This window comes from Ambystoma mexicanum, chromosome 8 (genome assembly GCF_040938575.1).
Source record: "Ambystoma mexicanum isolate Mex_15411 chromosome 8, UKY_AmexF1_1, whole genome shotgun sequence".
NCBI lineage: Eukaryota > Metazoa > Chordata > Amphibia > Caudata > Ambystomatidae > Ambystoma > Ambystoma mexicanum.
The window spans coordinates 5,600,314-5,614,065 of NC_090929.1; the positions used below are offsets into that span (position 1 = coordinate 5,600,314).

The following is a 13,752-nucleotide window of genomic DNA, read 5'->3' on the forward strand; positions in this document are numbered from 1 at the left end:
CCCTGCTGTAATCGCGTGTGGACCTTCCCGCGCACCCCGGAATACACATAGCCTGCTGTATTTGTGTGTGGAACTTCCTGCGCACCCCGGAATACACGTAGCCTGCTGTGATCGCGTGTGAAACTTCCTGCGCACCCCGAAGTACACGTACCCTGCTGAATTCGCATGTGGAACTTCCCACGCACCTTGAAATACATGTACCTTGCTGCATTCGCGTGTGACACTTCACGCGCACCTTGAGATACACGTACCCTGCTGCATTCGCGTGTGACACATCACACGCAGCCCGAAATACACGTACCCAGGCCAATCGCGTGTGGTACTTCCCGCGCACCCCGAAATGCATGCACACGCTATTTTTTACACAGCGGGTGTCCGTGTTTGTCGCGTACCCCTTTGCACATCATTTGTCCTAGAGGACCACAGTATGGGACATTCATCATAGCTGTATATAGGTGCTTTTTGTTAGCGCACATTTTGGCGCACATTTATTTCAGGCGCAGGGACGCTACCGCCTGCATTCTTGTGGCGGACGTGTTTGGGCCTGTGCGCATCTTTGCCCGTGCGCTGGTATGCCCTATTCGATTTCATGAATACGTGTTGTAGGCGAGCGTGTGGGCGTTCTGCGCACTTGCCTCCTGTACTTCCCCCGTGACGCCCATATTTTCACGCGTTGTTCCCCATTCCGAGTGTTACGCCCCGTGTTCCGCCTACTTTTGTTATGTGCGCCGTGCTATGTGCGATTTAACTGTGGCCATGGCACGCCGTTAGATGACCTGTGCGCCGGCGTGCACCGTGCACTTTTTCAGCGCACATCCAATATTTTTCTCGCGCACGGACTTCCATGAATCGATGTGCGCTGGTTTCCCTGCGATTTTCGCACTTGCACTGCGATTTTCGCTCTTTCACTGCGAATCGCACGTTTTCGCACGCTTGCGCCGAAAGGTTCGGCGCACATTAATTCCATGAATCGGCCTGTCAATTTTCAGATTTACTATACAATGCAGTACCAGTTAAACGATCAGCTGCTTCATATGATCCACATTCTCTATGGGAGAGCATTTTTATGCCCAAGCTGTATAATTTCTGAGACACTGTTTTATCTGATGACAGGTCATTCCAGAGGTCTTGGAGCTCTGTCTTTTCTGCTTTAGTTAAGTATGCTGTGACATATCGTGCAACTGCAGTAGAATTGTCTGCAATGTACTGCGCATCTATGTTTGCATTCCATAAGTGGGCAATGATTGCATTATAATCATTGATATATTTTTCTTCTTCTTTTCTTTTTATGTAATATGTATTTTTAGGTGACTTACATTTAACACTTGTCTAACTGAAGACATGAGGTTGTTCACTTGACCTGTTTTTGTAACTGGTCTAGGGAAACCAAATCGACATTTGGTGTAGTATTTCCCTTTGTGTTTGTATTTGCGACAACAATATTTTCCACATTTGTGCCTTTGAAATTGTAAAATGTGTGCATGAAGATCACTATTTGTTGCTTTCGATGGAATTTCACAAGTGACATATTTTTCGATAAACTGTAAAACAGTGGCATCACTGTCTTGACCAAATTTAGGAGCATCTTTAATCCATAAAAGCATGTGGATATGTGGTGCTCCTCTGGCTTGGTATTCTTTTCTCCAAAAGAAGTGTTGCACTTCTCAGAGTGGAGGAACAGTTTTATTACAAATAAAATGTAGCTGTCATGATGCCCGCTCCCGGGGATCCGGTTCAAGCCCGGCGTCCCCGAAAGCGGACATCCAGTCCCCAAGGAAGGACCCAGCAACCCCATATAGGGGCCCTTTGGACAGTGTCCTGGCGCCTATGGCGCCAGGCTCATAAAAGACATCAGTCCTGGCGCCATAGGCGCCAGGCTCATTATGAGAGTGCTTGGGTGCACTTACCTGATGCAGACCATGCTGCAGGATCCCGGCCTCCTTGAGGCCTGAAAGGAACTACTTTACCTGTGGGACTAATTTACCATCCGGGCGTGGTCGGGGAAGGATACATACCTGATTGGAGGAAGGATACATACATGGAACTTCTTCCAAGGCTATTTAAACCCCACCCGAACAGCCACACGTGCTTCGCGTTGTTCTGCATCTAGCAGCTGGACGCTCACTGTGTCTGCTCCTGCATCCTGACTTCTGCCACGCCTGCCAGCATCCTGGATCACCTGCAAAGGAAGAGAAGAAGAGAACAGAAGAAGGAAAAGTCCTTACCTGCTAAATCCGCATCCCGGAGACATCTCGCCGACAATCCTGAAAAGGAAGACTTTAATTTAAAAGCTCATCGCGTCGATCGCTGCAGCGCCGCATTCCACTCACCTTTACTGGGCGCCTCCATGTTCAGCAGCGATCATCCGGATTCGCAGTCACGCCCCAGCGCCTAGGGAGAAAAAGACCAGAACAAAAGGTGAGAGACAGAAAGGAATAAGGAAAGCTAAATCTCCATGTTAAGACTTACCTGTTGATTCATTCCCTCTTCATTTCGGGTCTGCGCCGCATCCTGGCATTTCCGGACCCCGGCCCCTAAGGGGAAAAAGAGACATCAGCGTTAATGAGCGAATGAAAAGACATTACCTAAAAACGCTCATATGTATTCCACATTTTGTCTAAATCTGGGATCTTCAGAATACACCGTAATGAGTGGTATTCTGATGCTGATATTTGAATAGGTCTATCATCGTACCTTCCTCCTTTGCCAGTAGGAAAGAGTAGAGGAAAATCACGTGCTTCTATACTTTTTTCCCATATGCTGATTGGCGATCCTTTTGTTTGACGCATTTGGTACGTTTCCAGTGCATCTTCTATGGTGTCATTAGAGTGCAATGGATGAATTGTATAATAGTCTAAAGTGTTTGATATTGTTGCAGGATCTAGGAGCTCAAATTGACCAGCTTCTTGTGTCTCTTGAATTATTTCAGTTGTATCTTTCAAGTTTTCTTCAATATTAATTTCTTTGTAATATTCATTATTCTCTTTAAGATATTGCAAGGCTTGTCTAACTTTATGTAAATCTACCAGCTGTTGCCATTTTTTTTGTCTTTTGTAGGTACTCCATTTACTAAGATAATTAAAGATTGCTGCATTGGATGTTGCACTCCCAGAGTATGCACATTTTCTTTTAGATCTAATGGTAAATAAACTACTTTTCCATGAATGCCTTTTACCAATTCAGAGGGAGGTAATTTTGCTGTTTTTGGTTGAAGGCGTATTATTGCTTGAAATGGGTGCACTGTTTGAATTATGATGCTCTCATATAAATTAAGTTGTTGTAGGGGTTTTGGTAGTGGGTATAATTCCAAATTATTTGTGATAGCACGTGAAGGAGTTTGGTTATTGTCAAGTTTTGTAGTGCAGTAACTGCAAAGTATTAAGGGGTCAGTTATTTCGTATTTGTTTTCTGCTACAAGGTAGAGAGCTAATTCAAACCATTTAGAATCTTCATTGTCTTCTATTTTGTATGATAGGTCTACAGTTTTTGTGTTACTTTTATAAAAAGTTCTTCGGCAACACACACACATGGTTTGGTACTTCAGCTGATGTACTTTTAAATTTTATTATTTCTTTTTTGTATGTGTTTAGTAAAAGGTTGCCATGTGTAGAATTGTTGCTAATTTGGTTTAAAGCTATTTCATTCTGTAAGTGGCTTTCACTTCCAAAATATCTTTTCTGGATATAGTCAATTTCTTCAAGTAGGTCTTTTGCTGTACCATGTAGAAGAATGTTATTTAAATTTGCTAGTGCTAAAGCAGGACTTTTAGCATAGTACAGTTTATAGACTAGATTCCTTATAGTTGAATGTTGTGTTGATATCCTTTTGATATAATGGAAGGTGGTTTTACAGGTAGGTCCTGTAATGCAGCCAATGAATGTCCTTGTAGTCCTGTGTACTTGCGCACTGGACAGGTATCCATATTTTGCAGTAGTTTAATTTTGATTTTGTCTTTGCTTTTTACATATTGATTGAGGAATTGGCGTAAAGACTTGAAAAATTGTTTGGGAATGTTACACATTGATGTGCATGGCCATTTGTACACCAGATGTTCTGATTCAGTTGAATGGAGGGGTAATTCTAAGATTTCAGGGCATATATTTGTAAGGAGTACTTCTTGTTCCATTATGGTATTATTCACTTTTTCATTGCTTCTGTTTGTACGCTTCTTCATTAAAGTATGGTTCTGTGCTCGTAGTGTGATTCCATTCACCTCCGCATATACTTAAGAAGTTCTTTCTGTTGACATTTTGTTTATTGAGAAGTCTTTTTTGTAATTTAGTTATTAGTTTTGTTAGTGGTTTCATTTTGTTTAACACTAAAATAAATAACTTTCTTTTGAGAAGAATTGCACTGTCTATCAACGCTTCTAAGATTAATTTCCTACGATAGGTTTTAAGGGTTGAACCTGTTTTTTCTCCTGTTTTTATAAGATTTTGAAGGACTCTGTGACGGAACATTTTGGCTAAAATACTTTTCTTGGTATGCTTACTTTGAACTTTATCAAGATTTATAGAAGCAGTGTTATCTGTAGTGATAGCTGATTTTTTGTTAATTGTTGTCTGGTTTGTTTTACATTTTGATAGAGGAGGCGAAGTTTTTCCACTTGAAACTTCTTTTGTTCACTAAATGACTGTATTAGCTGTTTTGTTTCAACTTCTTTTACAAATTCCACTAGATATGGATGCTTATGTTGGACACTTTTATTTTCATTTGCTCTACTTGTGCGTTGCTTTCTACGGACTTGACTTTTGGTAGGCATTCTTTAGGGTCTGTTGAAAAAAATAAAGAAGGTATGGGTTGGGGTGTTCTGCAATGTATGTGTGCTGTGTGCATGAGTGTCTGAGTAAGATGATAAAGATGTATGTAATGGTGTGTGATTGTGCATTGGGCAACTACAACTAGTAAGGATGGGTATTCTTGAATTTATATGCTACTAAACTGGGGTTCAGATGACAGAAAAAAGTAAGCTAGTGGTGTGGAGAAGTACAAATAGTAAATCTAATGTATACAATTAAAACAGTTGTTTGTTCTATAATATCCAAATTGTAGCGGTTGAGTTGGGTAATTTGTGTGTCCAAAAATAGGAATTTGTGGGCCATTCTGTCTGTAAATCGCTGTTTAAGACATGGGGATTTTTGGACAGAATGGTGCGCAATCTCTATTTTTAGGCACAGAAATAGCATGAATTAACTTTACAGTGTGTTTCAGTAACAATACAAATATTATTGTGATATTCTACTTACTTTTTTTTAAATGAACAGGTTAATTCTTAGTTCTTCTTTGTTCTTCAAATTCGGTTGCTTCTTTTCAGAAGAATGGTCTTCACTGCAATTGTAATAGAAACAAATTAGTAATTTTGTTTGTATATAGCACTGTTTTTAATTTAGACATTGATTTGTTTAATTGAAATCCTCAGTGCCTTCCTCAAAACCATTAAAACTATCTTATTTACATAAGATACGTCGCACAAGTTCAATACACATGATATGCTCTTAATGAACAAATTGGATTGTAATGACTAACTTTAGCAAACAAAATATCTTTACTATGTTTGTGAAATTCATAATGTACCACTGAATACCACTATTTCTGTAACTAAGGTCTTCCAGGTAATAGTGTCTCAATGTCATGCTTAAATTAAAGTAATTGAATAAATAAAGAAATAAAACAAAAATATTAAGTCAGTTTGAAAATGTGTTCATGTATTTTACAGAAAATATGCATACCTGTAGTTTGTGTTCATATATTTGGATATGCATGGAGCTGCAAGTAGAAATCTTGGAGACTTTTGCAGTATTTCTTGTAGATGGTGCTTGCCAATGATATGACACTTGCACTCAGAGAGATTCACAGTACATTTGCAGTGCTGATCTATGATGATGCAGTTAGATGTAGAGGTCTTGAATGTGATTGGTGGATGGTCATGTGACTTCTTAGCTACATCCAATGTGGGAATGGCACAGAAAGTGAAGTGGAAATGATAGAAGGGCTGTTCATGTTACGATATGTCCGCGGACATGGCAGTAGTTTGCGGACATCGGGTGTTACATCCGGGGATTTTTGGGTTCAGAAGTCATGCACATGAGAATGAACACTGAAAGGGATTGGTCAGGAACGTTTAGTGGGTGTGTTGTGCCAGGAGAGAGTTTCTCAGATACTATTTTTGCTGAGAGAACAACAGATAGCTATGGCTGTGTGTTTCAGAAAACAGATTGTTTGGATTTTGGGAGATTCATGGATACATTGGTTGAAGGTGCATGCAGAAAGCTGTGGAGTAGCTGTAGATCTTGGATTTCCACATGTGGAAGTACACTGGCAGGGAGTACGTGGAATGAAGTGGTTGGACTTGCTACCTCTTTGTGCTAGTTTGAAGACAGAGCAACATCCAGACATAATTGTAATTCATTGTGGAGGGAACAGTTTAGGACATGTGTCTGGAATTTCTTTGCAATTTTCTATGAAAGAAGGACTTAGGAAGGTCATGGACATGTTCCCTAATTCTGAAGTAATATTTTCACGGATTGCACAGAGACAAATGTGGCTTCGTTCTTCTTCATTTGGTCCACAAATGGAAAAAGCAAGGCGTAATGTTAATAAGGCTGTTTGTGCCTTTCTAAGAGATTTTGGCATGTCCTCTTTTCACAATGAAAATATTATGTTTCGTAGTACATTTATTTTTCGCAGAGATGGAGTCCATCTTACTTATGCTGGCAATCAGATTTTTTTGAGAAATATACAAAATGCATTACGACCTTTTTTAGAATGACAGCATCCATTTTGAAGTAGGAGGCAGACACAGCACCAGGTGGCAGCAGTGGAGCCACAGAAGCCATCAGGTTGAAGATGGAAATCTGCAGGTTGCAGCAAAAATCTCTGTGCTCTGTAGAATAGCCAGAAACACAATGAGAATAAGCTCTAGGGCGTGGTCTTTTATAGGGGTGGTTGGGCGCTGTCCGCAGACATGCGCGCTGTCCGCGGCCGGATTGAACACAAAAAAAGGTTCAAAAGGTTTCAAAAAGTATGTATAAACTTATAATTAGTATGTGGGACTTGTGCTATGGTGAGTTTTTATTGGAAAATATTGTGGATTACTTGAAAATGTACTTTTAAATTGTTTGGGGACACGAACAGTGTCCGCATTCAGAACACGCGATCAGCGTGGGCGCGGTCACATGGTCGCTTCGCGAACATGTTCGCGAAGGAAGCGGCTGTCCGCAGGACACCAAATGCACGGGCATTGGTTTGCGCATGCGCGTTGATGTTCTACAAACACTGTTCGGGTCCTGAAGTAATTAAAAGTGCACCAGATGTCAAACGAACAGTTACGGACAGGCGTTTGCTCTTAGAACAGTGTCAAGTTGCTTGCGAACAATACAGACAGAAATAGCGTCCTAAGAACACCTCCATTTTTGTTTCTTTATGAACATTTCAGGACACCGCGTGTGTTGTTAGAACAGTTTCACCTTGCTAACGAACAGTACGGACAGTTATAGTGTTCTTCAGGACACCTCCATTTTCGTTTATTTACGAACATTTCAGAACACCAATTGTGTTCTTAGAACAGTTTCAACTTTCTAACGAACAGTACGGACAGGTATAGTGTTCTTCAGGACACCTCCATTTTTGTTTATTTACAAACATTTCCGGACACCGCATGTGTTCTTAGAACAGTTTCAACTTGCTAGCGAACAGTGCGGACAGGTATAGTGTTCTTCAGGACAGCTCCATTTTCGTTTATTTACGAACATTTCAGAACACCCGCGCTGTCCGCGGACACCTACATTGTTTTTAAAAACAAAAACCGAAACTAATTACAACTCAATATAAACATTTAACTTTATTTAACATATATTAATAATTTATGACAGAGAAGGTGAGGCAGAAACAGAAACAAAAACAGGAGAATTAGGGTTTTCAACATGATTGGTATCAGGTGAAGAAGGGATGCAAGTCTCATCAAAACGTTTTGGGTTATGGAGAGGGTTTGGGGATAATTGACTGGGATATGGTGAGGGGGGACAAGTACATGTGGGGCAATGGTATGACGTTTTTGTTTTAAAATGATCTTCAACAAAAGTTTTCAAATTATTAAAATTGGTCAACAATAAATCCATTTTTTCTTTTATGCTGTCAAGCGTGTTTTCCATAACAGCTTCTTCAGAGGTATTTTCTATTTTGGTATGCTCTGTACAATATATATATATATATATATATATATATATATATATATATATATATATAGTATATAAAATAATAATAATTAAATGGTTTATATTGTATAGTGTTTACCATTAGTTTCACTATCTTGTGACTTTTCCTGATGTGGGAAATGCTGCTCTAGCCATTCCAGAGTATAGACATTTCTGTGAGAAAAAGATATTATATTTTTTTTAATCTAATACAGAAAGTTTATAAATATATGAGTAAAATGAAGTACGCTTACTATTTCAAGTAAAATATGTTCTAAGTACTGTGTAGGTCTGGTGTTGTTCTTAGTTCTGTAGTGTCTGTGAGGTAATTATGTTGGAAGCCAATTTATGTTCTTCTGGTATATTCCATTTTAGAACATATTGTATTTAAATGAATGGTTAGTGTGTTACATATATGGGTTACATTTCTTATGTATTACTACATATAATGTGTATGTGTGTTGCTTTTTGAATTTGTTAAATGTTCCTATGTTATGATATAACAATCAAACATACCCCCCCAGAGTTTTTAGTCAGTGGTACTGTTCTCCGAACATGTCCGCGGACGTTAAAAGAATTCGCGGACATCAAGTTCAGTAGAAGAGGTTCAGTATGTTCCATATTACATGTACATAAAGTGAAAGTTATTATTGTGAAGTTGCGCGACTAAAAACCTATGAAATTCAGTGAAAAAACTTTGTTAAAGGACGTTATGGTTAAGTTGCGCTACTAAAAACCTATGAAATTCAGTGAAAAAACTTTGTTAAAGGGACATTATGGTTAAGATGTGCTACTAAAAACCTATGAAATTCAGTGAAAGAACTTTGTTAAAGGGATGTTATGGTTCCAAGTAAAACCGAAAAACCCTTGAAATTTTTGTGATGTCATCTTTGATGTCGTGGGTGTTAGTCCTAGCAGTGCACAAGTTATGGTTGCTTAGCTTACCATAACTGGGGAATTGTAAGGGTTTTTCGGTTTTACTTGGAACCAATCTTCCCCAAGAAACAACAGCACCACTCTAATGAAGGAGCATGACAAACACTGCCCCAACCTTAGAAATAACAAACGCACAATATTTTTGCACCGGCCACCCACTCCCCTATATCACTGTTTGATACGTCTTTCCTCATTTCTGTTCGCAAATGGCCTTATTAGCTATCCTACCAAAAAAGAAAGCCATCTGTTAACAAACTAAATGTTGCGTTAAGAACCACCTTTCACAGTAAAGGACATAGACGCAATAAGATCTGACAATGATAGTATAGATGTGCAAAGCATTAGCGTGTGCTACGGAAAAATAGGATTTCTGGTTAAACAAAATCCTTTTTCAAGATGGCCACCATCGAAAGGAAAGGCGGTTGTTCCATACATAGCCCCTCTTCCCTTTCCATGACAGCAAGGAAAAAGCAACAGTATGTACCGTGACGCAGAACCTGTAAATAAACATACAGCGACGTATAACGTGGTACTTTACATTTCGAAATGATACACGTGATTTTAAAAGAAAACAGTAACAATTTAGAATATGGAAGAGTATAGATGTACAAAGTATTAACGTGTGCTATGGAAAAATAGGATTTCTGGTTAAACAAAATCCTTTTTCAAGATGGCCACCATCGAAAGGAAAGGCGGTTGTTCTATACATAGCCCCTCTTCGCTTTCCATGACAGCAAAGCAAAAGCAACAGTATGTGCCGTGACGCAGAACCTGTAAATAAACATACAGCGACGTATCACGTGGTACTTTACATTTCGAAATGATACACGTGATTTTAAAAGAAAACAGTAACAATTTAGAATATGGAAGAGTATAGATGTACAAAGTATTAACGTGTGCTATGGAAAAATAGGATTTCTGGTTAAACAAAATCCTTTTTCAAGATGGCCACCATCGAAAGGAAAGGCGGTTGTTCGAAATGATACACGTGATTTTAAAAGAAAACGGTAACATTTTAGAATTTGGAAAGTACTTTTATTTAACAAACAACTGTCAGAGATGAACGGACTAATTGCATTTGCAAATAATTTGTAGCAATGACTCTAAGGCCAACATTGAAAATGTTCATGGAGAGACACATGCAGTTAATTTCGCATACACAAAGTATGCGTTACTGTTGAAGCACTCGATTTATTTGCACAGGTATTTCCAACACAGCAGCATCACCGCTCCTTTACACCACCATAAATGATATGAAGTCGCTCCTTGTCGCTAGTTCAGCGTAGGGACAGAGCAGCCATGGCCTGTCATCCCATAACATTATAATGGACAGGCACCCAGTCACCAGCAGTTGCATCTGGCATGGAAAGAAGCCGTCACTCGGCATCTGAAAACCGTGGCACGCACAGTACGGAAAAATGTAGCTAGGCGGAAAACGTAAGAGAAAATCTGTTTCAATACCCAAACTTTAGGAAAAATTTCCAAAACAGACACAAAGATTGTGGAAAATACTACACAAAAGTAAGTGGCCAAACATGACATTTTAAAGATGTATTACAGTTCACCATGGGGACATATGATGACACCCTACAAACGCAGATAAACAGCACTCACCGTAAGGGTTAAAAAAAGGACAACTACACAGTGACATGGTAATTCAGTTATGGAGGCAGCATGAATGGACAAGCAAGAAAAAATGACATGTCGTAATGTTACACAAGACCAAAAGAACGTCCAAACTGATACACAAACCTATGTGTGCAAGCATAACATTTCAAAGAAAAAGAAATAACGCTCACCAACAGTGACTCTAGTCTTAGCTTGCAAACCCGAACAATGTACACTCTCTGGTATTGGAGGAAAATTAGAACTCCACAAAAATATAATCCTTCAGTTACATTGTCACAATTAGTGTACAGTCGTCAAAATTAAATTTACATCATCTTCACAGACTCCATTATTTTTTGCCAAAGTCAGACAGTAAACTGAAGAATATTCGTGAACTGATATTTCATGTTCCTTACAAGCGTTTCTAAACTATAACCTTATCAAATAGTATTTCTTTTCCAAGCTTTGATTCCTTGCGTAGCTTTTAAAGTTTCACTTTCGCTCAAGGTCAAAAAACAGTAGCCCCTTATGAATTCACTTGAATGCGTGGGCCTATGGAGCTTGCAACCAAAAAAGCAATTCAACTGACCTTCACTCAGAAGGCAAATACATTCTCACTTTGCACAACATATGAGCATCCTATCATGAAAACCGCTACTCCCATACAGCGCGTAACCCACTGTTCCCATCAAACACTCCAGGTGGCCACCTCAGATTTCAAAACATAGGACGCCAGTCCGACTTCAATATTAATCTGAAAACATTACAACACAGATGCAGGCATTGCTTGCCGTACATTGAGCACCAACTTCCACTTTACCGGGTGAATTTGGTGGCAGGAAACCTGCCCACAACCACCATGCATCCAAGACTGCAGGCCCTCCCCACAACCAACTGAGTGATGTGCGGTAGTATGGGTGTATCTATTTGTGTGGTGTGCTTCAGTGGTTGTGGCCAGAGGCTACAATCCTAGCTGTAGGTCCATAGATATTACAATGTATGGGTGTGCAGTGGCTTATACCTCCAGCACCCAAGACTCTACACACTCCCCACAACCACCTGATCGATAAGCAATACTACAGGTGTATTCATTGCTGTGACATGCTGCAGTGGTAGTGGGCAGGGCGTACAGTCTTGGAAGTATGGCCTTCGGCCTACGGCCATGCATCCAAGACTCTAGGCCCTGGCCACAACCACCGCAGCATGTCACACTCATGGCGGCGTACAAATGAATAGCACACCCATAGGAAAAAAATAATTTTATTACAGGATGTACTCAATTTCAATGTTTGCTAACACACGCGTGTCCTTGGAATAGTTTCAAGTTGCCGGCGCACAGCACGGACTGAAATACTACTCTTATGAAACCCCTCATTTTCTGTACTTACAAACATCCCAAACAAGGCGGGCATAGGGAATACATCATTAACACCTACCGCCTGAACAAATACAGTTTTTCACCCATCTCTTACTGTCTGAACCTCCCCAAGCACTCAAACACAGCAAAATAGTTTTCGAAATAGCATGTTGCTGCTGGTGGCTGCTGCGCTGTCGGCGGATCCAAGATGTCGGGCACATCCAAACAATCTGACGCAGAACACGTTTCAATGCAGCCAATCGGCAGAGACGTCGCGTGTCCGCGGTCATGACGCCAGCCCCTTAGCCAATCGGTATCTTGTCTGCGGAGCGAACAGGGAAGTGTGTCTGCGGACATAGATATCACTAATTTTTTTGCTTTATATTTTGGTCATTTTAAAAAAAAGTACTGGACGGATTTACACCAAATTAACAAAAGCACGCTTTCGTGACCAAGCCGCCGCTCCTGCCGCAAATTTGGTGAAAATCCGTCAATCGGTTTGGGCTGTAGGCATGCGCAGATTTTTTTTCCCATTTTGTCTATGGGAAAAAAAGATGTTTTGGGACCCCCCCTATAACTCCCCCCGCCGCCCCCCCCCCAGACCTGCAAAAAAATGCAGAGTGGCCCATATACTTTCTTTGCAAAGTTTGGTGAGGATTCGTCCAGGGGGAGCGGAGTTATAAGCCGCCCAAAAAGTGCTCTTCCTATGGAAACAGCAACTTAACCATAACTACATGGCCACTACTGTGGCCGTGTAATATATATATATATCTTTTGAACTTTATTTAGGAAACAGACATGCTGTAAATCACAATACACACATTCTGAAAGCATCCTGGAGGGACCCACACATTCATATTGATAGTACACACCAGTACTTCAGCTGCCCCCTTCAGTGTAGTACAGCATGAGTAAATCACCCAGACAGAGCACACTCAGTGCAGGTCAGCACCTTGTCATGTGCGAGATAAGTAGTTGAATGTCTTTTGGACGACATGTCGGCACTACATTGCCCCATAACCCACTCTTTCCGTGCGTGTAGGTGCAGTTTTAGATTTCCACTACTTCAATATACCTTTCTTTGCAATTATACATGCAAAATTAAAAAAACCTTCGCACAATCGTTGGGACCTTTCCAATATCACCCAAAAGGTACTTTGGAAGGGTTAATGTCGGAGGTATGGTCACAATTTCATGCAGCATGCCTGCCAGAATTGCAAGACCCGTGGACAGCCCCAGAACATAGAAAAGCGGGTAGTTAAGGGGGCCACTGGAGCAGACACAGGGACTTAAGGACGCAATCAGGAGAGTCCTCGCAGAAATACAGCGCCATCATCTGGGCGTCAGCTGGACCTCCCCGAAGTGTGTCCTCCCTCCCTGCAACTCTCTCTACCCTGCAACTGCACCCCTTAACTGCTGAGCTGTAATCAAGTCTATGCAAACAGGGCGAGCATGCCCGTCCTTAGCACATACGGGGTAGCCACATTACGTTACCCTATTACCATCGCCCCTTGCTATGCAGCGCTCGAAGGAGTCAAGGTTTGGGAACTCATTAGGCTCCAGTCCCGGAAGCGCTGAATATTCAAAGTCCTAAAAGGAAGCAGGGTGCTCTTTACCCCGCCCACACCCAGTGGCTATCCAACACAAGGGGGTGCAGAG

At 40.7% G+C, this 13,752-nt stretch overlaps 1 protein-coding gene across 1 annotated transcript in view; it reads left to right on the top strand.

Moving 5' to 3' along the window:
- The window catches only part of PIP5KL1 (phosphatidylinositol-4-phosphate 5-kinase like 1), a 389,017-nt gene that overhangs the window by 162,903 nt on the left and 212,362 nt on the right, over positions 1-13,752 (top strand). The window lies entirely within an intron of this gene.